Genomic DNA, 24,999 nt, shown 5'->3' with positions numbered 1-24,999 from the left:
AGACTATACTTTTTAACAGTGCAGGTACAAGGATAATGTTCCCAGTATACAAAAGAATAACAAAAATGTATTAGCTGTATGAAATCTATTAAAAAAATGGCATCAGGTGTTCTTGAAAGAGTATGGTTGTTTTTTTATAAATTAATAACAATATTTCTATTTTAACAAAGACTGGACGTGGTAAATTTTATTATAAATTAATAGCAACATGGCTACTTTAACAAAGACTGGACATGTTTTTTTTATATAAATTAATAGCACCATTGCTATTTTAAAGTAGCTAAGTCTCTAACTAGATTTTGCAGTAAACAATAAGTGTCCAAGACCAAATTTGTAAAAAAAAAAAAACAAAAAAAACTGTTGAAAATAAAACTGTGCTTTGTGATATTGTAATGATTTTTGTCAAGTATCGTAAAATATTATGCCATATGATTTTTGGCCGCGATATACAGCCCTAATATCAACGTGGAGACTGGCTACTTTAAGAAAGACTGGTAAGTGTTGTATGATAGTTATGTTATGAATGACATGGTATATAGTCTGTTATAATCTGTATGATTGTTACTGGCCAACAGCGAGGTCTGTCTTCATACAGAAATACAGAACAACACATGTACACACCAGACTCAACAACTTTTACACTGTGAATGAACTGTACACCGCGCAGGGGGAAAAACACAAGTATCGTTTCGCTACTAGAGGAAAAGATGGAAAACTAATTACGCTGTTTTAAGTTTCCAAGTGTGAGTAGGTTTTTTTTTCCTATTTTGGTTTTTAATATCCTAATTTGTCAAACTTTAAACATTCAGTATTTCAACACATTCCAGTTAATGCTTGAACTCAAAGGAGCCGTTTAGAAATTTATGAGGAGAATGGCGTTCATGTGTGCTACACATGTACATCATATAATACATAAACATTACCTATTCCTTTGGGCTCAGACATTTTCTGAAAGTTTATGACATATGTAAAGAAAGTTAGTGCTGTTTGTATTTATTGTTAGTGTTTTAGTCAATTTAAATATATCCACATAACATTATTAAATATAATTTATATCTTTATCGTTTCCATCAATCTGATTCAAATGGAAATGAAATGAAATGAAATGGGGTTTAACGTCCTACTGTTCTGTTCCTATACTGGGCTAATGAAGACGGGCATACGCCATACAGTGTGCTATGAGGGAAATTTTGCCCTGGCAGCGGCACTATTGCCTACTCTTATATCGAATTCCAACTGCCAAGGGATCTTTTACGTGCATTCCAATGTATACACGGGACCTCGGTTTTTTCGTCTCATCCGAAGGACTAGACAGCTGTCCTTATCAGGCCCTCCGTTCTGCTGATTCAAATGGAGATCTATATTTCGTTGCATTTTTTTTATACTTTTGATGGCCTACACTACATGAAGATCTGACTGGTTGTAGTGGAAGGTGGCATCAGGTGTCATACGAGCTGCCCTTGACGTTATGACATCAGACATTGATTAATCAATCAGCGTTGATGTTTCTAGAGGGATACCCACAGTTCCGTGCACTTCATGCCAAAAACTTGCTGAAAACATCATCCTGGGTTATATAACAACTCTTCCAGATCCTAATGTAGTAAAGACAAGTAAAATGAAATTTTGAACTATAAAAAAACGACACGAAATAGGACCTGTGTTTACACTTGGCATCCCGGTTTTTTTTTTGGTCCATCCAAATGACTAGTCATTGTTGATTCATAGGTCCTCCTTCCTACACTAGTGCTGACATGATATATCGTTGAATCGATGTATCGCGATTCACCTTCTCACTATTTGCGTGGTTCCCCCTTGTCAGTGGTTCAGGACGGAGGGCCTGGCAAGGGACAATGCATAGTCATTTGGATGGGATGTAAAACTGAGGTTCTGTGTACACATTGGCATGCACGTAAAAGAACCCTTAGCAGTTGGAATTCAATATAAGAGATGGCCATAGTGCCGCTGTCGAGGCAAAATTTCACCAACAGCACACTGTATGATGTTTAATGGGGTTAAACGTCCTACTGTTCTGCTCCAACTGGGCTAATCAAGACGAGCATACGCCATACAGTGTGCTGTAAGAGTAATTTTGCCAGGACAGTGGCCAAGGAAGATCTCTTACATGCATGCTAATGTGTACACAGGAGCTTGGTATTTTGTCCCATCCGAACATCTATATGTTTTAGTTAATGAAATAAACAAACGTACGTCACACTTTATTCTTTTATTAAAACAAAATAATGCCTTATATTCACTTAAAATGCCACTTCACATCAATAATACAATAAATAATATAACTCAAATAACGTACACTTTTGGCAAAGGCTCATATACATATGTGATAAACTTTAATGTCGTAAAATTAATACTGATTTGTGTGACTACAGTCCTGCACCACTGACAAGGAGGAACCATGCTCGGAAAATCCTGATGAACTTATTCGGCCGTTTATTAAAACCCTGTAGAAGAAGAAACTTTATTGCATAAAAAACCTTACAAGGTTATGTGCATATACAAATAAAACATAATAGAAATATACACGAAACAAACAAAGGATACATACATGGACATAGTTATACAAAGATACACAACTTTACAAAGACATGAACGAATTGTATACAAAAGCTCCTAAACATTTTAAAATTTCTATATTTTTATTGATCATCAGTAGTATATCCTGTATATGGTTATCTAAAGCTATGGTATAGTCTTCCCTTTAATTTAGGCAATCAGTAATCTAGTTATTTTCAAGAAAAAATCAAAAACTCATTTATATCTTATCCACGTTAAATTGATATTAATTTACTTCTTACTATGTTGTACTTTACATGTTTTGGATTCATCATTCATCTTTTTAAAAAAAAATTTTTATTTTAGCTTCAATAATTTTATCCTTTCTATATTTTGTTAACTCTTTAACACTTGGTTTAACACCCATACAATACACGAATTAGGTCATTTTGGGACTAACATATGGTTCAGTTTTATTTCATTAATTCGCGCGCGCATAGGGGTCTTTAGCAGCGGGTGGAAAATGGAGGCCCTCGAGAAAAACCACGAGACGTGACCCTATTCCTTGCCACGTACAACCCGGGGAATCGAAACCACTCTAGTTGACTCAATGACAGACTTTATGTTCAAACGTGCATACGTTAACCATTAGGCCACCCAACCCCACAAAAGTGAATCGAACCAGTTTGGTTAAAAGTTTGTATTTGACATCGCTTACAAACTACAAGATTGTGAACGTTGCATCTCAAAAACGAATCAGTCCTAAAACAGTTCAATTCAGAGAGAGTGAGAGAGAAATGGGGTTTAACGTCCACTCGACACAAACTAGGTCATTTCGGGACTAACATATGGTTCAATTTTATTTCCATAATTCGCTTGCGCGTAGGGGTCTTTAGCAGTGGGAGGAAACCGGAGGACCCAGAGAAAACCCACGAGGTTGGACAGGCGACCCTACTCCTTCTCACGTACAACCATTGACTCAATGACAGACTTTATGATACAGCGCGCACATGCTAACCATTCAACCATCCAATTCAGAATTTACAAAGATATGAGGAATTGAAAATTCGGCATCAACTGCAGACGATATATCTGATATAATCATAACTTGTTAGCGTCACCCATTTTATTTCATTTCCTATTAAAAAAGTATCAGTTGACTCAATGGCAGACCTTATGATGCAACACCCACCCAACACCCCCTCCAGGTTAGTGAGCAAGCACCTTAGTCACTGAGCTACTACCATGGATCCCACGTGTAGCACCTTATGACAGAGATATCAGACATGAGGGTTGGGGTTTGGAATTTTAAAAAAAACCTTCCGGTGTGAATCATAATACCCAGTAGTACGACTTTATTCATTTTATCTGCAGTAAAAGATGTGATTTAGTGGAATTTATTGCTTTCTAAAATCATAAATATTTAAAATCTTAGGATTATTACAGGGGAGATATTTTAAGTTCATCTACATGAAGGATTAAAATGGCTTGAATTCTTTTTAACATTTTTCTCTCATAAATTAGGTTTTAAATGAAATGTCAGACATTTGTGATCTGGCTTTCGTCAAACCAGTAAAATATCTGTAGTTTTTTGTGCTGCTGTGTCATGTTACATACTATTTAATGTTAGCTTTTATCAAAGCCTTAAAGGGGCACATCTATTCTATATTTAAAACAAATCTGCCCTCACACTACCATTCCTTAGACCACCTCAAATTGTCCGAGATTCTGAATGTAGGATCATTTACAAGTTCTTGGGGCGCAACAGCCTGTTAACGTGACTCGAGTATTCCAAATTCTAAAGGATTAAAACTTTAAAGTCTCATTGCATCATTTTCACGCAATGGGAATCTCCTGCAAACTAAGACAATGAAAGACGAATCTCTATTATGAATATTGGTCCAAAAATGGTTCAATTCTGTTCAGTATTTACAAAAACAGAGAGAGAGAGAAATGGGGTTTAACGTCCACTCGACACAAACTAGGTCATTTCGGGACTAACATATGGTTTAATTTTATTTACATAATTCGCTTGCGCATAGGGGTCTTTAGCAGTGGGAGGAAACCGGAGGACCTGGAGAAAACCCACGACTCCTTGCCAAGTACAACCAGGGATTCAAAACCACGGCAGTCGACTCAATGACAGACTTTATGATACAGTGTGCGCACGCTAACCATTCAGCCATCCAACCCCCACCCCCCCCAGTATTTACAAAGATATGTTGAATTGAAATTACATCTATCTATGCAGCCTGCTTTGTAATACGCTCACCACCAATTTGTTATCCACGAATATTTATTGATGAGCCTATTTTAAATCCTACTGAATCCCAGCTAGGTGGTTATCTGGCGTTGGTATTTTGGTTTTGTTTTCTTAATTGAATGTTAAATAATCAATCTGAGTTCATATTAGCGTTGATGACGGCATCATAATTCTATATTTTAGCGAAAAATAGAAAGGACACACTGTCACTTTAGATGATTTTATAATTATTGGGCCAAGTTAATGGCTCATGGAATAAAAATAAACATGTCATAAATACTGTTAAAAATAGTGGGAGTAGTGGAAGGACTTCTTGTAAATTTACCAAAAACTTAAGTAGGATTTCATTTATTTGATGATAAAAATGAAGTGAATTGCCATGGTATTTATCACTTCGTACTTTTCTGTACTGAAAGGCTAATGAAGACAAGCTACATATTTCAATTTCCAACTGTCAAAGATCTTTAATAAGTTGCCAGTATTATACACAGGATCTGGATATTGACATGTTGACATGTTAGTCTCAGAATGATATCACCAGTGTTGACATGTTAGTCTCAGAATGATATAACCTATGTTGACATGTTAGTATCAGAATGATATAACCAATGTTGACATGTTAGTCTCAGAATGATATAACCAATATGAACATGTTAGTCTCAGAATGATATAACCAATGTTGACATGTGAGTCTCAGAATAATATAACCAATGTTGACATGTGAGTCTCAGAATGATATAACCAATGTTGACATGTTAGTCTCAGAATGATATCACCAGTGTTGACATGTTAGTCTCAGAACAATATAACCAATGTTGACATGTTAGTCTCAGAATGATATAAACAATGTTGACATGTTAGTCTCAGAATGATATAACCTAAGTTGACATGTTAGTATCAGAATGATATAACCAATGTTGACATGTTAGTCTCAGAATGATATAACAAGTGTTGTTGACATGTTAGTCTCATAATGATATAATCAGTGTTGACATGTTAGTCTCAGAATGATATAATCAGTGTTGACATGTTAGTCTCAGAATGATATAACCAATGTTGACATGTTAGTCTCAGAATGATATAACCAGTGTTGACATGTTAGTCTCAGAATAATATAATCAATGTTGACATGTTAGTCTCAGAATGATATAATCAATGTTAACATGTTAGTCTCAGAATGATATAACCAGAGTTGACATGTTAGTCTCGGAATAATATAACCAATATTGACATGTTAGTCTCAGAATGATATAAATCAGTTTTGACATGTCAGTCTCAGAATGATATAACCAGAGTTGACATCTAAGTATTATAACATTCCAATCCAAATCTATCGTACTGACAAAACAAGAATTTTGTCTATCATCTAGGAAACTGTGATGCCAGATCTTTCCTTTATGACACTGACAAGACCATAACAGAGAAAGATTTTTGATTGAAAGATCAGAAGCACTGGGTTAAAATAATTCTACGTTTCTGTAAAACAGTCCTTATATCTATTGTAAATTCTTCACTGACATGTTCAGATATTTTTTTATATCGCTAACGTTGTACAAGATGAAGGAAGGTTACAAAGTGAGACAAAGTTACACCAAAATTGTTTCAGGCAGAATGGAATCAGTCAAGTTTTGACAGGTTTTACAGTCTGTGAGTATCCTGTATCTCCCTCAGCAAACATCAGCGCTATAGTTAAGCTATAGTTAAGGTTAAGGACATCAGTAACTTCATATCATTACTATAATCTTGTGGCAGTCCACAAACAAAATCTGTATTAAAAAATTTTCAAGAAGACATGTTATATTTGGCAGACAAAAAAAAATAAAGCACTACAAATATTTGTTAAGCCATGTGTATTCTTCATTTAAATACTAAGTGCTATCAGGTGTTCTAGAAATTTCTGGGGGGTTGGGTGGCCAAATGATTAACACGTGCATGTTGCATCATTAGATCTGTATTTGAGTCAAATGGCGTGGTTTTGATTCCCCACTAGTACGTGACAAGGAGTAGAGTTGCCTGTCTAACTTCGAGGGTTTTCTCCGGGTCCTCTGTTTTCCTCCTACTGCTAATGATCCCTACTCGCAAGCGAATTAAGGAAATGAAACTAAACCATATGTTAGTCCGGAAATGACCTAGTTTGTGTCTCATGATGGATGTTAAGCCCCATTTCCCTTTGTCCCTCTAGAATTTTCCAGTTTCAAACTAACATATCTTTGTAAATAGACCTGAAACATTTTTGACTGATACCCCTACTGGTACTTCAACTTGTTAGATATTGTAGTTTGTAATGGATTTAATATCTCACAACCCTTGTCAGTGATGCAGGATGGTGGGCCTGACAAGGACAGCTGTCTAGTCGATCAGAGAGTACGAAAAAACGAGGTCCTGTGTACATATTGGCATGCACGTAAAAGATCCCTTGGCAGTTGGAAGTCGATATAAGAGTAGGCCTTAGCGCCGCTATCCAGGCAAAATTTCCCTCATAGCACACTGTATGGCATATGCCCGTCTTCGTTAGCCCAGTTCGGAGCAGAACAGTAGGTCGTTAAACTCCATTTCATTTTCTAATAACTCACAAATGGGGAGGTGGGGTTGAGAGGCCAAATGGTCAACCAATAGTGTGCACTTGGTTAGGTTTCCTCCCACTACAAAAACTTAACCTTTAACCATGCTGAGACCACCGGGGGGTTGGATGGCTGAATGGTTAGCGTGCGCGCGCTGTATCATAAAGTCTGTCATTGAGTCGACTAGCGTGGTTTCGAATCCCCGGTTGTACGTGGCAAGGAGTAGGGTCGCCTGTTCAATCTCGTGGGTTTTCTCCGGGTCCTCCGGTTTCCTCCCACTGCTAAAGACCCCTACGCGCAAGCAAATTATGTAAATAAAATTAAACCATATGTTAGTCCCGAAATGACCTAGTTTGTGTCGAGTGGAGTTAAACCCCATTTCTCTCTCTCTTTCGCTGAGACCACCACACTTCAGTGGGCCAAAATAGTAATGCTTATGTTTGACCAATAAAATTAACTGCTTAAAATTTGTAATGTAAACTTTTAATGTAAACCCGGTTATTGTCTCTCCTCACTCACCTCCCCCCCTCTCTCTCCCCGTATCTCTCTCTCTCTCTCTCTCTCTCTCTCTCTCTCCCTCCCTCTCTCTCAAATGACCATCAGTGACTTTAACACCTTATGACTCTACTCTTCTGGTTTAAATAATATCTAAGTCATAATCTCTATTAGCCAGCCTTTATTATCTCCATTATACAAGTTAGCTCTGTAAAAACATGCTGTCGAAAATATCAAGGTTGACATTTTGGTTAATTTTGGCAGGATCTATTTCTATATGTCTTAAATTCTTCTGGTGCGATTAAATACCACTGGTATGAGCCATGCCATTCCGCCAGAGTTTTTTGTTCACTCCATTTTTTCCCCTGTCTCTTGTAAAAATTGAAACCAGGCCATGGAATATCTGTGTTATTTTTTATACATCTGGTAAATAAATATTTACATCGACTGATTATATCATTTGTTATTGTTGAGTATGTCATTTGTTATTGTTGAGTATGTCATTTGTTATTTGTTGATTGTTATTGGTTGGGGATTGATCTGATATCTATTTCTTATTGGACAATTGTTATTAGTTGGAGATTGACCCAATATCTATTTATCAAGGGGATGATTGTTAATAATGGGAGATTGTTCTGATATTTATAGGTTGTTATTATCAACAGTGGGAGATTCATCTGATATTTGTTTGCTATTGGTCAATTGTTATTGTTAACATTGGAAGATTTATCTGATATTTGTTTGTTATTGGTCAATTGTTACTGCTTTAGGGGAGATTGATCCGATATTTATTTATGGACCAATTATTACTGTTTTAGGGGAGAATAATCAGATGTCTATTTGTTGTTAGACGATTGTTATTGGTGGGAGATTGATCCAATACCTGCTTGCTGTTGGTCGATTGTTATTGGTGGGAGATTGATCCAATACCTGCTTGCTGTTGGTCGATTGTTTTTGGTGGGAGATTGATCCAATACCTGCTTGCTGTTGGTCGATTGTTATTGGTGGGAGATTGATCCAATACCTGCTTGCTATTGGTTGATTGTTATTGGTGGGAGATTGATCCAATACCTGCTTGCTATTGGTCGATTGTTATAGGTGGGAGATTGATCCAATACCTGCTTTCTGTTGGTTGATTGTTTTTGTTTCGAGATTGATCAGATATTTCTTCCCAAATCTAGATTATTTGAAATAATTCCATCCTATTGTGGTTTCATACAACCATATAATATACCTATCAATAATCTACACTGATAATTTTGAAACTAACATTTAGATCATAAGGTATGCTTGTTTGTCCTTTGGTTCATCCTCCCTGGCTGGACATTCTCTCTCTCTCTCTCTCTCTCTCTCATCTACCCCTTCTATCTCTTATCTTTCTCTCTCTGTGTCTCTCTCTCTCTCTCTCTCCCTCCCCTATCTACCCTTCTATCTCTTATCTTTCTCTCTCTGTGTCTGTCTCTCTCTCTCTCTCTCCCTCCCCTATCTACCCTTCTATCTCTTATCTTTCTGTCTCTCTCTCCCTCCCCTATCTACCCTTCTATCTCTTATCTTTCTCTCTGTGTCTGTCATCTCTCTCTCCCTCCCCTATCTACCCTTCTATCTCTTATCTTTCTCTCTCTCTGTGTCTGTCTCTCTCTCTATCTCTCTCCTATCTACCCTTCTATCTCTTATCTTTCTCTCTCTCTGTGTCTGTCTCTCTCTCTATCTCTCTCCTATCTACCCTTCTATCTCTTATCTTTCTCTCTCTGTGTCTGTCTCTCTCTCTCTCTCCCTCCCCTATCTACCCCTTCTATCTCTTATCTTTCTCTCTCTGTGTCTGTCTCTCTCTCTCCCTCCCCTATCTACCCTTCTATCTCTTATCTCTCTCTCTCTCCCTCCCCTATCTACCCTTCTATCTCTTATCTTTCTCTCTCTGTGTCTGTCTCTCTCTCTCCCTCCCCTATCTACCCCTTCTATCTGTGTCTGTCTCTCTCTCTCTCCCTCCCCCATCTACCCTTCTATCTCTTATCTTTCTCTATCTGTGTCTGTCTGTCTCTCTCTCTCCCCTATCTACCCTTCTATCTGTGTCTGTCTCTCTCTCTCCCTCCCCTACCTACCCTTCTATCTCTTATCTTTCTCTCTCTCTCCCTCCCCTATCTACCCCTTCTATCTCTTATCTTTCTCTCTCTATGTCTGTCTCTCTCTCTCTCCCTCCCCTATCTACCCTTCTATCTCTTATCTTTCTCTCTCTATGTCTGTCTCTCTCTCTCCCTCCCCTATCTACCCTTCTATCTCTTATCTTTCTCTCTCTATGTCTGTCTCTCTCTCTCCCTCCCCTATCTACCCTTCTATCTCTTATCTTTCTCTCTCTGTGTCTGTCTCTCTCTCTCCCTCCCCTATCTACCCCTTCTATCTGTGTCTGTCTCTCTCTCTCTCCCTCCCCTATCTACCCTTCTATCTCTTATCTTTCTCTCTCTGTGTTTGTCTCTCTCTCTCCCTCCCCTATCTACCCCTTCTATCTGTGTCTGTCTCTCTCTCTCTCCCTCCCCTATCTACCCTTCTATCTCTTATCTTTCTCTCTCTGTGTCTGTCTCTCTCTCTCCCTCCCCTATCTACCCCTTCTATCTGTGTCTGTCTCTCTCTCTCTCCCTCCCCTATCTACCCTTATATCTCTTATCTTTCTCTCTCTGTGTCTGTCTCTCTCTCTCCCTCCCCTATCTACCCCTTCTATCTGTGTCTGTCTCTCTCTCTCTCCCCTATCTACCTTCTATCTCTTATCTTTCTATCTGTGTCTGTCTGTCTCTCTCTCTCTCTCCCCCTATCTACCCTTCTATCTCTTATCTCTCTCTCTCTCTCTCTCTCTCTCTCTCCCCCCTATCTACCCTTCTATCTCTTATCTTTCTCTCTCTCTCTTGTAAAAATTTAAAGTCTGTTTTATTACAAGAACATCAAAATTCATGACAAAATGGAACATGTGATCAATTACCTGAAACCAAGAAATTGAATGTCTTAAGTTTACCAGAAATAATAAAAAAAAACACTGGATGAAAAAACGTGAATAAACAGACACGATTTAAAATTAATAGACAAGAAAACTTTTAATGAACTCTTCAAGCTTTTTTTTATGTTGTTTTTGTGTGGTCTACATGAGGCAGGCTTTTATCAAATCTGTCACAAAGTTGTTCCCTAGGTAACCGAATCTGATTTTTCTCCTAGAAAGTTTACATAACCGGCTTTTAGCCTTGGTATATGATAGCGACATGAACCAAATGTCTGGAGAAAATGGGCGGTGCTGAATAATTATCGACAAATGTATAAAGTTCACTTCTACACATCTTACGATATGTTACGTCTGCAGATGTCCACCATTCCAACAGATGAACATTCTTACTTAATAAAACAAAGTTCTATATATCTTGATATGGCCTTTAGACTTTCACTCATGATGATTTGGGACTAAACGGGTTTTATTTCAGGTATCATATAGGATCAAGGACTAGCAGGGTTTTATCAAAAATAAAACAACATAAAATAAAGGCTTTAGATTGTCTCTTGGAAGATATTAAAAGCAAATTCCACAGAGCTCAAAGACCAACAATCCCCTACTATATTTACACCATTGGTGCTCAGTGTTAGACCCCTGACTTATAACCATTGGGCAGATTTGAAATCATAGTATAACAGCAGACATAACACTTAATTGATTAACTGAAATATAACCCCCCCTCCCCTTCCCTTCACCTCCTCTCTCTCTCTCCCTCCCCCCCCCCTTCTCTCTGTCTACAAACAGCCCTTTGTAGACTGGTAGGAAAGCTAAATCCTATGCCAATTCATTTCTCTTTCTTCATTTGACATTAATACTGATAGTAGCGTGTATAAATAACTAAGTATTTAGTGTAAGAATTGAAATGATGGAAACTGAAGAATAGATAATAATAACATATAAAGAACAGTTTATTTTAGGTGATATCTTACCTGGAGTATATACTGAGTATATCTCATATTATCTACATGATGAACATCATGTCTGTTTCATTTTTTCAACGTTTAACTTATCATAAATAGCTCTGTCGAAATAATGTACCTAATTGAACTTCACCATCTCTTCAACCCTCATCTGTAAAATAAAAAATTTAAAAAATACAACACAATTCACAAAATTTCATGACATGTTGCAACATCTATGCATTTCTGTTACATGGTTTAGTTGATTTTGGGGATTTCTTTTTTTTTTTTTCTCCCATCATGAATTATTTTAACATTTATAACACCTGGACTCTGTAGTAGAGATAAATATCTCAATGACTTTAAAGATAAATATTTTGTCTGTGAAAACAATTTTTTAAAATGAAATACAATATATGTCATCCATGATCTCATTTCAATACCTTGAGATTTTGGGGTTTTTTTTGCATACAAAAAGTTTTTTTTCCAATGGTCCACTCAATCATGTTGTACGCCCATATATTATACTACAGCAAAATGTGCCTCACAGCTTCTTGAAGTGTTAAGATTTTACAATATTTTCTAACAAGATTTCATAAGAAATGGGATTAAGCTCCTGCCCTGGAAAGGCTAATCACAAATCGTTACAATCAATGGGACTCTTCCTCTCTCAGTCTAATTAAAATCGCACCATGGTTTTGTTTCTTTTGCGTTTTTATGTCGTTTACATTTATACTACAGTAAGATCTAACAACATCTTTATATTTATACCACAGTAAGATCTAACCACATCTTTATATTTACAGGGGGGTGGTGGTAGGATGGCCGAATGGTTAGCACGTGCGTGCTGTATCATAAAGCCTGTCATTGAGTCAACTGGCGTGGTTTCGAATCCCCGGTTGTATGTGACAAGGAGTAGGATCGCCTGTTCAACCTCGTGGGTTTTCTCCGGGTCCTCCGGTTTCCTCCCACTGCTAAAGACCCCTACGCGAAAGCGAATTATTGAAATAAAATTAAACCAAATGTTAGTCCCGAAATGACCTAGTTTGTGTCGAGTGGACGTTAAACCCCATTTCTCTCTCTGTCTCTGTCTCTCTTTATATTTACACTACAGTAACAACATCTTTATATTTGGGCTATACTATATACCGGAAAACACCGAAAAACAACGGAAAACACCATGTTATACTGAATACCGGAAAACACCAGAAAAACACTAAATACCGGAAAACACCGAAAAACAACGGAAAACACCATGTTATACTGAATACTGGAAAACACCGGAAAAACACTAAATACCGGAAAACACCGAAAAACAACGGAAAACACCATGTTATACTGAATACCGGAAAACACCGGAAAAACACTAAATACCGGAAAACACCGAAAAACAACGGAAAACACCAGAAAACACCATGTTATACTGAATACCGGAAAACACCGGAAAAACACATTAAATACCGGAAAACACATTAAATACCGGAAAACACCCTTAATAGGTAACAAAGAGCCTGGTCCTCTAAATACCGGAACACACCCTATATAGGTAACAAAGAGCCTGGTCCTCTGTTTGCGGGGAGTTAGGGTTAGGGTTAGGGTTAGGTTTTTCCGGCGTGTTCCAGAGGACCTGCGGTGGGTTAGGGGTAATGTTAGGGTTAGGTTTTTCCGGTGTTTTCCAGAGGACCAGGCTCTTTGTTACCTATTTAGGGTGTTTTCCGGTATTTAGTGTGTTTTCTGGTATTTTCAGGTATTCAGTATAACATGGTGTTTTCCGGTAGTTTTCTGGTGTTTTCCGGTATATAGTATTGCCGTTATATTTACACTACAGTAAGATCTATGTGTGAGTTAGTTGTATTTTACGTCCGCTTCCACAGAGGTGATATCGCAGACAATCTAACAACATCTTTATATCTATACATTTACACTTGGAAATCGATGAAGAGTAGGCAAACATGCCACTGTCCTAAATGATTCTTCTACCTCGTATTTCATACAAAACGATAGAAATAAAAATGACCATATATGTTAAATAATTAATTTGGGAACATTTTGATGTAAATAAGCCATGGAAAATTTAATATTTTCCGAAAAATGTAAATAATGTACAAATTTTAGTACTTTAATATGCCTCGTATTCCTAAAACTGAAAACCTGGCCCTGGTTACACAAACCATTCTCAGTCTTAAATTAAGAATTTAACCAACTTTCATACACTGTTTATGAGAAATATCTTTGATCTAGAAACACGAAAGTTCGAACATAGTTTCTTATTGATGTATTTGATACATTATAACATCTATAAAGGGCTATATTTTAGTTAAACATACATTATGCAAGAGGTAAATCTGCCTATTGCATGTCTTTCTTTAAGTCTGAAATGTTATATAAGCAATCAATTAGACATTTATTAACATGAAAAGACCTTAATCAACTCTTGATGTCATCTTACGTGTCAGATTTTGACTGGATTTGAATCCGATCTGCTGCTCAACGCTCATTTATGATTTAATCCAAAAATGGATAATCAAGACTGTTTTTTATCGTACCGAATTAAGTAATGAAGATCGAGGCTAGGCCTAACATTCAATCACTAATATCTTGGTTTAGAGAGAAGAAATTTGACTGAAATTTTCAGCATATTCCCTTTACCCTATCTAGTTTTTAAATATTATTAATTGCCAGCTCTTTATTTAATCTTCCACAATGGCCCTTTAACATAAGGGGAATAATTTGAGTTTGGGAATTTTTTGTGAAACCGGCTGCAGGTTAATCTTAATGCCTCTTTAAAATAAGGTGAATAATTTTGAGTCTGAGAATTTTTTATGAAACCGGCTGCAGGTTAATCTTAATGCCTCTTTAAAATAAGGTGAACAATTTTTTATGAAACCGGCTGCAGGTTACTGTTAGCATATTTCATGAAATTTTATCAATGATGCTTGTCTGTTATGAATCAAGTTGTATGATGTGGTGCTGATGGTGTTGTTATTTCTAATTGATGGCAGGGATGATGGAAGTAATAAACTGACCCCAGGTAAACTGTCGACACCTCATTAGCTAGAATATCGTATCTTAATATACACACCATCCCCCTCTACATCTCTACCCATTACTCATCTTACTAACAACATGCTATTTGACATCTGTCAATCACAATTATCCTATCCTAGTCAGCCACATTCTATACGTTTCTACTATACTAGATGCAGACATTGTGTTAAATCATATACCACTGGCACAATTCCATAGAATACTCTATAAACTATATGGAGAATTTTGTCAGGGTGGTGGCACTCTATAGTGAGCCAGATTCTGTTTAGTTTCAACTATATACCATTCTCTATATGCGTAGACGGTTTGTTAAATCATATACCGGTGAAACAATTTCATATAAGGTGGGGAATTTGGTCATGATGGTGGCAATTTAGTAAGCCAGTTTCTGTTTTATTTTCAACTATATCTTCTACTCTTCATGCAGACAGTATATTACAGCAAGTCAATTCCATAGAATAATCTATACACCAATCAGACTTTAAAAACAAGGGGAATTTTGTCATGGTGGTGGCACTGTAGTTTTTATATTCTTTGTTTACTATAAATAACTGATCATCCAATATGGACTAGCTCTATACCAATACCAATATTCTATACACATTGATGGCTAAAATAAAAGATGGAGAATTTGGTCATGGTGGTGGTACTCTAGTCTTCATACTCTTTACTTATTATTAATTGCTAATCATCCAACATGGACTAGCTCTAATCTCATAGTGGTGAGACAATTCCATAGACCACTCTATTCACTGATGATTTAAATATGAGACATATATAAAGATGGGGAATGTGGCCATGATAGCGGCACTCTCATCTTCATAACTTACTATTAATTGCTAATCATCCAACATGGACTTGTTCTAATCCTATACCAGTTGCCCATCTTCAGCTGTATTCTATTAGATCATCCGACATGGACTTGTTCTAATCCTATACCAGTTACCCACCTTCAGCTGTATTCTATTAGATCATCAGTCAGCTGAATAGAAAGATAAGCTTTCTGTGATATTTAATTAAATACACAGGAACAACAATAATAAAAATTATTCTTCATATGTCTGGCCCCGAGTTCACAAAACATTCTCAGACTTAAGTTAAGAATTTACTCAAAATTGTTCGCATTATATTAACTAATATATAGCCCTTTACAAAACGTTTATTGTTTCAATGTATCAACTACATCAATAAGAAACTATGTGCAAAGTTTTGTGTTTCTGGAACCAAGATATTTCTCATAAGCTGTGATTGAAAGTTGAGTAAATTCTCAACTTAAGTCTGAGAATGCTTTGTGAACTTGGGGTCCGATGTTTGCCTGACAATTTGTTTCCTGGACATAGAACAGTGTCTAGTCATTCGGATGGGACAAAAAGAACACGTCCTGTGTACACTTTGGCATGTATTTGAAAGAACCCTAAACAGTTGAAATTTGATAACAAAAAAAACTTAAGTTAAGAATTTACTCAAAATTGTTCGCATTATATTAACTAATATATAGCCCTTTACAAAACGTTTATTGTTTCAATGTATCAACTACATCAATAAGAAACTATGTGCAAAGTTTTGTGTTTCTGGAACCAAGATATTTCTCATAAGCTGTGATTGAAAGTTGAGTAAATTCTCAACTTAAGTCTGAGAATGCTTTGTGAACTTGGGGTCCGATGTTTGCCTGACAATTTGTTTCCTGGACATAGAACAGTGTCTAGTCATTCGGATGGGACAAAAAGAACACGTCCTGTGTACACTTTGGCATGTATTTGAAAGAACCCTAAACAGTTGAAATTTGATAACAAAAAAAAGTAGGAGAAACTGCTGCTGTCTTGGATAAATTGCCCCTAATAGATCACTGCATGGCATATCCTGTCAAGGTTCATATGGCGCATGCACAGTAATCAGTACTGAAACCTTGCTCAGAGCAGATAGCATTTACACTACGAAAATTTCACTGTGCCGTGCCAAGATCACCTCACTTCAGTGGACCAAATTGGCACGGTACTCAGTACAGTATGCTAATAATTGACCAGTTTACACTACAAAAAAATAACCATGCTGTGTCTGGTACCGTGCCTGGCACCCTTAAAAAGTGTAATTTAAACGGGTGGGGTTATATAGAAGTAAACTTTAAATGATTAACATTTGTCATCAGTGGATTACACCCTGACTTAACAACTCCTTGTTATATCTGAGTTGATTGATGATCACCCTTTATCTGGTCCCTTATCTCTACTATAATTATAACAGTTTATCTTTCTGAAACCCCTTAACTCTACACTGCTAATTACTTTATCTAAAGATCTCTTTAAATAGGGGCTCTTTCATCCCTTTTATCTCGGCCATTTACAAGTTTCAGCTGGCATTCTTGGAATTTGGATTTCAATATGTTTCTGATTTCTTCAACTTATTTGAATTTTATTTAATTTGGGATAGAAATAAATAGAAAAGTTTACAGTGTTCAATTTGATGGGACATCTTATCAAGAATATAATGTAATTATTTTCGAATAAAATTAGAACTTTATTCAAATAAAATTTTAAATATAGTCACATCTGATACTCCTTCAAAGAGATGAAATAAAATAATATGAAATTGATTTCTGAACATTAGAACATGGCCTTCATTTCTCAGGGATGCTGCCTGTGGGGCTGACAAGTAAAGTGTGTCTAGTCATTTGGCAAGGACAAAAAAATAAATCGAGATCCACCCATACAGTTTAGTGTGCATGTAAAAGATCCCTTGACAGTTGGAAATGCAAAGAGATAGAGATGGCTGAAACACCACTATCTGGGCATAAAAATAGAAATTACCAGGATTATCTCAGACGGACAAAAATATTTTCAATTAATTAGACGTTAAAGCCTATTCCATTTCTGGGATTTCATTTTTTTTATACTATGTCTGTCTTAAATATAAATTCCATTAAAATCCCAGGAAGTTGAAATGTATAATGAGAACTCTAATAGCTCTGAAAATAATGAGCCGTCAAATTAAGTGGTGTTTCTATATTTGTCAGAAGATTATCGCAGATGAGGACAGGACGGACAAGGAAACGATCTGGACTATTACTCTTGCCTTTTCTTCAGGGAGTAATTATGTAAACAGGAAAAGTGAACTATACCTCTAAGTAAGCTAATTACAAATACCACTGGACCTTAAAGGAGCTAAATCGTTATTCTTTGCAGGCCCCTAGCTAGAATGGTAGTCTTTGGCGTCTGGTTATTGCAGTTCACACCTTTAGTATTCTCCTATGTTTAACCTTGTTCGTCGAGTCGCTTCATTAAAAATGGCGCTCAAAAGTATTCTGGCATGCGATTCGTGTGCCAATTTTAAAATTCCCATTTTGTCTTAATTATTGGATACAACATCAATGTTGATTTAAATTGACCATGTTTGCAATGTCAGAGACTGTGGATGATAATGAGTTGGTGACTTGTCTCCTAAAGTAGCAGAATAGAAGTCATACAGTGTGCTACGAGGGAAATGAAATGAAATAGGGTTTAATGTCCTACTGTTCTGCTCTGACTGGGCTAATGAAGACAGGCATATGCCATACAGTCTGCTATGAGGGAAATTTTGCCCGGACAGCGGCACTACCGTCTACTCTTATATTGAACTTCCACTGTCAAAGAGTTGGCAGAATAGCCACTGTACAAGCACATATGTTAGTCTTCCAATCTGATTAAAACACAGATCCTATTACTTCGTTTTTTATTGTTCAAAATTTCGTTTTACTTGTCTTTACTGCATTGGGTTGCTCTGCACGGAACTGTGGGTAAAACCACTAGAAATGTCACCACTGATTAATTAATCAATGTCTGACGTCATAGGGTCAAAAGCTGCTCGTACAACCCCTGACATGAACTTCCAGTACAACCGGTCAGATCTTCATGTAGTGTAGGCCATCGAAACTATACTAAAAAAAATGAAACGAAATATAAGATGAAGAAGAAGAAGAAACTTTATTGCATAAAACAACCTTACAAGGTTATGTGCATATACAAATAAACATAATAGAAAGATACATGAAACAAACAAAGGATACATACATTGACATAATTATACCAAGATACACAGCTTTACAAAGACATAAACGAATTGTATATAAAAGCTCCTAAACATTTTAAAATTTCTGCATTTTTATTCATCAACAGTATTTTAAATTGTTGTAAATCATTCAGTTTATAAAAATTTGGTTCATGAGCTAGAATTAATCTGAACAGTTCTTTTCTTTTTTCGTCATGTCTTTTACAATTTGTTATCAAATGAATTTCGTCTTCTATCTCCTGACATACATTACACAAACGATCGTTTACGTCTAATTTTAAATATCTCCCTGTTTCGATTTTCAATTTATGTGCGCTTATTCTTAGATTTGTTAGTGCTTTTCTGTGTTTTCGATTTCTTATCACATCTAAATAATTTTCATAATTTATATCATTTTTTATAATTGCATATGTCCTTAACTTATTTAAGGAAGTTCCATCAAGGCCTTTATTATTATTTATTTTTTCGGACAGTAAATTATTATAGTACGATTTCAAATCTATGTTTGATTTTATATATTCACAATTCTTTATAAATGAAAACTAGCTATATTTTCCGTCAGCATGCATCTTTTGATTTTCAATCAAAGCAAGTCTTGTTAAATTTGAAGTTGGTAGTTTCGTAATTTTTTCATAATTTTAAGTGCTAAACATATTCTAATAAAGCTTTCAATTGGCATGCATCCCATTTCAGCACGTACAGCTATGTTGCTATATAGATCTGTATTTTAATCAGATTACTAGCCAAGTTGATGTAGAAAAATAAGACTTAAAACACCATTTTATTTCATTTCATTATACTCTGATCTGGCAGATCCTGGGATTTCTGTAAATTGGGATAATGGTTCTAGCATTTTGTTCTTAAACTTTTAACATTCTTCCAACTTAATATAAACATGAGTCTGGTTATATCTGTGTTGTCATCAATGTTCTATAAGTCTGTCAATCACATGTAAGATGGACTTTATTTCAGTAAAGGATATCTTGTTCATCTTGAGCTAATCTCCTGACCAGTGTCCATCTGATGAAGACCTGGAGGCTTTTACAGCTAGGTTAATTACATGTAGTGATAAAGGAAATTAGTCCTTAGAGAATGAAGATTTGATGACAGACTGACTGTTTCTATTATACCCAGTGTTATTTTATAACTTACTCATCTAGAAACATGACGGCCATTGTCTTTGACTGTGGGAGTCCCTGAACGTTTTGGAGCATTTACACTGGCTGAGTTGCTGGAACCAAGATGTCTGATGTCTGGAAGTATATATCTGAAGGTCAAGGTCAGAGAGACCTGGTCACTCCTATAGTGGACCTTACAGATACAACTAGGGTCCATTAATGTTTATAAGTAATGGCCAACGGTCTTTAAAGGGTTAATTAGTTATCTCGCCTCTCTCACTCCCTAGATGTGGCATCTCTCTCTCTCTCTCTCTCTCTCTCTCTCTCTCTCGTATGATTATCAAAGATTAACAATAATTTATTCTCTGGTAGAAAAAAGTTACAACATAACAGATATAAATAGATATGAATCTAAGCACACCATTACAACCAAATCTTACCAATTAAATTATTCATTAACAAGAGAAGACACATCGTCAGCATGTTTACCGAAATAAAAATAAATCAATTATCAAATCTTTGGATATATAGTATTGACAACAACAATTCTGATTTATTGATTTCAACTCTAGGCTATTACAGATTTAAAGGGATACATTCCTATATGTACAGATTATATAACGGTGCTGATTACTTCATCATTTGAATTTAATCATTTAATTTTATTTCATAATTCGCTTATGCATAGGAGTCTTTCGAAGTGGGGGGTGGATAGCCAAATGGTTAGCACGTGCGTGCTGTATCATAAGGTCTCTCATTGAGTCAACTGCCGTGGTTTCGAATCCCCGGTTGTACGTGACAAGGAGTAGGGTCGCCTTTCCAACCTCGTGTGTTTTTTCCGGGTCCTCCGGTTTCCTCCCACTGCTCAAGACCCCAACGCACAAGCGAATTATAGAAATAAAATTGAACCATGTCTTAGTCCCAAAATGACCTGGTTTGTGTCGAGTGGATGTTAAACCCCATTTCTTTCTTGCTTTAGAAGTGGGAGCTAGGAAACCAGAGGACCAGGAGAAAGACAATCTGTAACAAACTTTTAATAAATTTTAGCACCTCATCCCAAACCCTAATTGGTGACAGACATTAAAGAGCTATAACCAAGACTGACGCCACCCAACCACCACCATCCATTGCCAAACTACAAATATTCTAAATTTTCATCATTTTGTGTTTATCTAGAAATATTTGCTAACATCAATATAACCTCTTTATAAACATTCAAATTAAAAATACATTATCTCATGGCATCAACTTATCTTCTCTCACACTAACCCTCCTAAACATCCATCTTACTACAAAACATTTGAGAAATTTGGCACCAAAATAAAACAATGATAAAATAAAAGTTACTGAATTGTTGGAGCTGGAATGTTGGAATATCCAGTCTGTTCCAACAGGTCAGAATAGCCATAAATAATCTCCCCTTATCATGGCAACAGCTGAATTAAAATGGCCATCATTAAGTCTTAATGTAGGTTTTTTATCAGGTTTTTGTCAGAGAAATGTGGTAATTAGTCAACTAGTTAAATTATTCGACCCCCCTAGTGCCAAACTTTTATCTGATTACATGTTTTTTTTCTGGGGTGAGTTATCGACTGCAAGCCATTTTGTTACAAGATCATCCAGTAAAAGTAACATATCCTGTAGAATGGATTGGTTTCTTAGTCTTATGTGATAAATAAAAAGATTATTAAGTCAGGGTGTCATTGGAAAAGGATATAACATGTAGATTGACTGTTTGAATTCAAAACTGACCGAAATTTTAATTTCAGAACTTATCGGTCAATTTACATGCTGTAAAACTAGCATGTTTCAGAAACCCATGATCGAGAGATATGGTCAGAGAGGCCCTTCTGCCCAGACTGAAACAGAAATTTGACGTATATTAGATGAGAAAAATTAATCTTTGATTGAGGTGGGGGAAAAGTAAATCAAGCTATTTTTTTTTCTCATTCTACAAATATTCTTCAGCGCAATCAGGGCCCCAAGGAAACCAGTTAGTTCGAAGTCTAGAACTAAAGAATAGTTGCTTGATGTTGTATAGATATATTAAAGTTATTATAGACATGTGTTTCAATGCAGGATAACAATATTTTTTGGTATGTTATTAATATTGATTGAAAATTTTATATCAGTTTTAATAAACTGCAAATATAACAATCATAAAACAGCTTTATTACACATGATCAAATTCTTGATCACTTATTCCGATTATTCCCACCTTTCTACAAAAAGACGAGACAGATATGAAGTTTTAACATCCAATCAACACAATGCACAAAATCTGTTAATATTCAAGCATGAAATGGGATGCAGAGAGACAAATGGGGTTTTAACATCCACTCAACACAAACTAGGTCATTTTGGGACTAAAATATGGTTCAATTTCATTTCAATAATTTACTTGCTCGTAGGGGTCTTAGCTGTGGGACGAAACAGGAGGACTCGAGAGAAAATCTGTGAGGTTGGACAGGCGAAAACTCCCTGCCACATACAAGGGTGGGATCAAAGACATGCCACTTGACACAATGACAGAACATGTGATCTAAAGTGCATGTTAGACCACTCCCACCCCCCTCCCCCAAGACTTGATGGAGGAGATTACAATGTATATTAGTAAAACGAGTATAAGTAATTATACATCTCAGCAAACTGCAGAATAAACAAAATCTATTTCATAAAATCAATGATGCAGTCATTCAAATAAAGCTGTTTTAACAAGTTGAACTCTACAACTTGAGGTCAAAAAGTATCAAAAATTGATTTCTAGTAGAATGTACCTGACACATACAGGAGACGAAGTATTAAATTAATTCCCTCTCGTATATAGAATTTATTTCACCTCATTATAATTTGGATGAATATCTCGACAGGACTGATTTTTAGAAGGTAACGTGATCATATTAGCTCAAATGCATGTCACAAAATTAAAATTTTTATTTGGGGCAAGAGACATTGAAATTTGAAACCTTTTTTTCAAAACTTTGTTAATACGATTTTTTTTAAGGTAATGTGATCATATTAGCTTAAATTATAGTCACAAAATTAATAATTTATTTGTAGGGGGTGGGGGGGGAGAGTCATTGAAATTTGAAACTTTTTTTCTAAAACTTTTATGATACGATTTTTGATCATATTAGCTTACATTTATGTCACAAAATTATTTTTTTTACCTGGGGGTGGCAGAGATATTGAAATTTGAAGCCATTCTTATATGCCCATATGGAAATGTGGTTGTATATTGTTATAATTGAATGCTGATCTGACTAATCATCATTCGGATATCAGATTCTATTTAAAAGATCAAGGTTTGGACTGCTTTTAGTGCCTTTTCTGATCCCTAGAAATATACAGATTTATTTTATATTCAAATACTATATATTTTTTTATTTCAGGTTATACAAGTGGTTATTATGTAAAATGGTTAAAAAACAAACTTTGAAATACTAAGGTAAGACATTTTAATTTAATAATCTTAATTTACAAATATATTTAAAGGACTAAAAATATTGAATTCCCCTCCGATCAACCATCCACATAAAACCCTTCAAAACCAAACAACAATTATTAAAAAACAATGCAATAAATTGTATCCCTGAGTGGGATATCGATGTTGGTGTTGGGGCTTGCTATAAATTCATTACTGGTATTACATTACATATAAATACACCACATTACATATATATACACCTTACATATAAACACATTACATATATAAATACACCACATTACATATAAATACGCCATATTACATATAAATGAACATATTACATATAAATAAACACATTACATATATAAATACACCACATTACATATAAACACATTACATATAAATACACCGTACATATAAACACATTACATATATAAATACACCACATTACATATAAATAAACATATTACATATAAAAACACCACATTACATATAAACATAAATCACTACCAGCATGTCTCTGGTTCCAATTCATGTGTGGACCGACTAAAATCTTCTGGATATTTCAATCCGTGGTCCATCATCTCAGAGGGGTGGTACCATTGTGGCTGACAAGGGAAATTATGTCTAGTAAATAATACGGATGAGTCGAAAATTGAGTTTCTGTGTTTAAATAGGTAGAGCACGTAAAAGATTCCTTGAAAGTTGGAATTTCAAAAATAGTAGGAGAAAATGCTCCAGTCTGGTCAAATTTCTATTAAATTGCATTACACAAATAACTCTAGAAATATTACTCTGAAAATGACCAAAATATTATGTCAATGAGTCATTATAACTCATTTCTTTCTTTTTTGAAATTATATAAACTTTAAACGCTTGTTGACTTCAACCTGCACCGACTTGACATGAATTTACTATATGCACCTAGTAATTAGAAAGATTTAAATTCTTTATTTATGTAAAATACTAGATTTAAAATGCTGTTAACAAAACCTGTTTACAGTATAATATGTTCTCCTTAACCCTAATAATGATCCATTACATTAAGAAATACGTCTAAATGTAGGGATTACTCCCTTTGACAGAAAGATGTACGACCCTTTCAGTGTAGACGCTATGATTGTGTAATTGATATGAACATATAAATACCAGTTTTGTTCAAAATTTGCAAGTATATCCCTGTTGTATTCATCTTTTATTTTGACATTAAAAGGTATTTTCTCATGGAATGTTTTAGGTTTTCAGGATGAAATGATTTGTGGTAATCCCCAAGCCAGTGGTAATAAGTAGGTGCGTTACACAAACCTATTGACAACCTGGCAGTATGACACATCTAGCTGTCTTTCATTTTAAATAAATGTTTTAAATAAATTTAAGAATCACTAAAATCACATTAATATTTTCTGTTGCTGAAAGTATTTTATGTTCATGTGGACTAAAATGAGTGGCCCGTAATGATGTGGGTAAAAAAGACAATTATAGTTTTCTTTTGGGACAATTGCTGATTTTTCACGGCTTAATTAAATAATCCAAAATGTTTTTATAACTTGATCTATTTTTTATTTGAAGTGCAGAACAATGACGTCCTGGGGGGTCGGAGCAAGT

At 35.6% G+C, this 24,999-nt stretch overlaps 1 long non-coding RNA gene across 1 annotated transcript in view; it reads right to left on the bottom strand.

The window, feature by feature from the left end:
* Positions 1-2,345: 2,345 nt before the first annotated feature.
* Positions 2,346-24,999, bottom strand: part of LOC126831713 (uncharacterized) — a 51,151-nt gene continuing 28,497 nt past the window's right edge. The window contains exons 2-3 of the long non-coding RNA XR_007684273.2: positions 11,791-11,932; positions 2,346-2,462 (exon numbers count right to left, since the gene is read on the bottom strand). This is a non-coding gene — a long non-coding RNA (uncharacterized LOC126831713). The remainder of the gene's footprint in view (positions 2,463-11,790; positions 11,933-24,999) is intronic.

This window comes from Patella vulgata, chromosome 9 (genome assembly GCF_932274485.2).
Source record: "Patella vulgata chromosome 9, xgPatVulg1.2, whole genome shotgun sequence".
Taxonomy (NCBI): domain Eukaryota; kingdom Metazoa; phylum Mollusca; class Gastropoda; family Patellidae; genus Patella; species Patella vulgata.
The sequence above is the reverse complement of the archived record's forward strand: the minus strand, read 5'-3'. Positions and strand labels throughout refer to the sequence as shown.